Below are 3240 nucleotides of genomic sequence, written 5' to 3' on the forward strand. Positions count from 1 at the left end.
TTAATGTTAAATATTTATACATATATTCCAAACATTATACATTAAATGTAATGGTAAATATTATATCTTATTAAAGAAACAGAAATAATATTTTCTTAATTTTTAAAAATTTTGTTCTAATAAAAAATTTTGATGTCACAAAGTAAAACATTTAATATATTCATTAAAACTATAAATTTAATATTAAGTACTCATTAAATAGGTATCTAAAGAATATATAAACTTCATTAAAAACTGATTAAATAAATATTTAATGAGTAATATCTAATGTGATTCAAGTTGTGCTTAATGAGAACGTTTAATGAATAAATTCACCAGCCACATTTAACTTTAATCTCTCAATTTACTTTTTGCTGTTTTCTAATCTTTGTTTTGCCAATTCCGGAGAAAGAAAGCTTTAAGAAAATTAAGAAACTTGGCAAGCTAATTTATCGTTTTCATTTTAACGGCGCCAATTTAACCAACGCAAGTTGAGAGTTTTAATTCTTCCAGAATGTCTTTGCGGACTACGATAATGCGGTGCACTCGCGTTTTGCCTTTAACTCTCCAAAAATGTTTGTGATCTACGAATGAAGTTATTTTTCTCGGAAACTGGATTATTGATCGTGTTTGAACTACAACCCACAAATTTTATTGGCTTCTTAATCTTCGGGATTGCAAACGAACAAAGAAGGAGCAAGTCCAGATCTGCCGTGTTTATTCGGAAGAAACGGGATTCAAAATAACCCAACATTCTACTACAATTCAAAAGTTATGTAGCTGATTTTATGACTCTTGTAATCGATAAGTTCTTCTGCATCATGTTAGGCATCACCTAATTTGTTGGTTCACTTGTATTTTTAGAGAGAATCATAACGTGTTATACTTTTTAACCTTCGTCGATAATGTGAAATTTTCATCCTTCGTCAGCAACATGGGTCTTCGAATTTCAATACAGATTTTTATATTATTCTGGATTGTATAAAAATCTGAAAAGTACTTACTTGTAAAAGTTTTAACAACGATTTTTTTACTATGATAGAGTTGAATTATACTGTACTACTTACTTATTTTTTTACAGATTTAACTCTAATCGGTATTCGTGAGTCCAGTGGACCTGGACGTTTTTTTCAACTATGTTCTGAAGAATTGTAACAAAAATTATAACGAATGTTTTTCACAACTTTATATAATTTTAGGTTATTAATCTTATTCTTTATATTTTTACTTTCAAAATAAAGAAATTGTTCGATTTGAATTTAACATTATTGAGTACTAAGATCCGCTTTAATCGAAGATAAGATTATTTCTATTAATTAATTTAAGCAAAGATAAATTAATTTAAGTACATTGACCCGCTAATATCAGCTAAGGAAATTTGAAAGTGAATATACCGATTTAAGTTTAAATTTATCTACTAAAATTCACAATTACAAAATCGACTGTCTTTAAAGTCCAACATTGTCCAGCGGAAGATAAAAGGAAATCCGGATCAGAAGAGACTTTTATCACGCGTGAGAAATCTCCTATTATCTTCTTTGAAGCATTATCGGTACGATCATATGACATAATTAATCTGCGAATGCTGTACGTGGGATAGACGGTGGGAATTAAAAATCGTCGGTCACAAAAGAAAATATCGTGGTATGCGATCCACTTCAATCGTCTATTTATATTTCAGGATTTCTACTGACATCCGATCGTACTGACACTCGCACGCTCTTGTGGCACAGCTAAGTTTCGAAAATTTAAAAATAATCTTCTATCGTGTGTGCGTGCGTGCGTGTGTGTGTGTGTATATGTGTGTGCGTGTGCGCGCGTGTGTATGTGTGTGTGTGCGTGTGCGCGTGTGTGTATGTGTGTGTGAGCGTGTGTGTGTGTGTGTCGAGAGAACAGATATACGTGTAGAAATAAACAAAAACGCGCGTGTATAATCATGCACGTATGCAACGCGCCGGGATACGCGCACGCGGTCATGCATCCAAAGGATCGGCGATTTTTTTTTCTTTCTTTCTTTCATTCTTTCACATATACACTCTCTCTCTCTCTCTCTCTCTCTCTCTCTCTCTCTCTCTCCCTTTCTCTCATCTGGTATCTCCGTTCCGACTGAAGGATTTGAAACCGTTAGAATTTCAGCGAGTTCGATTTTTGACCTCATAGACACAGAGCAGCCTATCATCATTCGAGGTCATTGAGTTCGTCTCCGTCTACAGTTAAGCCCTGAGTCTCATTGAAATTATATCGATTTCAATCTTCGCGGTCGTGAAACTCTGACCGCCGATCGCTACCTTGAGTTCCATTTCACGCATGATGCGTATATCATTTCATCCTTATTCCATAACAAAAAAAGTCATCAGTAATATCACAATAAAGTTATGATGATGTGCGAATATCCGCTCATATAAGTGTGATATCGGTATGACATCTTTATAAAGCTTTATAATAAAATTGCATCTTCCTGTGATATTGTTATGATATACATATTAATGTGTAGATATCTTGGGATTTCTTTTACTCAGGCAAAATTTCACTTTTAAATTTCTTGACATAAATTTTAATTTTTATTAAATAAAAGATTTTAATAACTTGGACTGGGCAAAAAAATCCAGAGTGCTTACGAAGTAAATAAAAATATATGTGCTTACGATGGGTTAAGATAATAATGCGATGTCTCTCTCTCTCTCTCTCTCTCTCTCTCTCTCTCTCTCTCTCTCTCTCTTGAGATTATCAAAAATTCACAGTGACATCACAATTTATCCATGACTATTGTGAGTCTATTGTGAATATGACTTTCTTTTGTAATGGGGGTTTGCAATTGTTAATATTAAAGAAGAGATCAAATGATACATCATGCGTATCATGCGTGAAACGAAACACATCACTTGTTTCTTGCCTTACCTCACGCTGATCGCTTCTACTATATCGATTTCGGAATTGTTGATAGAATGCACTATGCGATTGCAATATGCATACCGCAAGAAATCAATTGACATTCTTGTGGATCAGCGGTCAAAGTGTGCATCTCCGCAATCGCGTCTGCAAATACATCTAGCGATAAGATTTCCCAAAGAATTCACCGTCTCATCTTCCATCTTTCTCTGCTTCCTTCCTTCCTTCCTCCCTCCTTTCTCCCTCTTTCTTTCTTTCTTCGCCCTTTACCTTTGATCTTTCTATCTTTCGACAAAAATGTGATCGTCAACACGTATCGCGGCACCGTCGTTGACATTTTGGTCAGTTTTCCATCAATAGAATTAAGTAATT

Source organism: Atta colombica, unplaced genomic scaffold, assembly GCF_001594045.1.
Source record: "Atta colombica isolate Treedump-2 unplaced genomic scaffold, Acol1.0 scaffold100, whole genome shotgun sequence".
Classification (NCBI taxonomy): domain Eukaryota; kingdom Metazoa; phylum Arthropoda; class Insecta; order Hymenoptera; family Formicidae; genus Atta; species Atta colombica.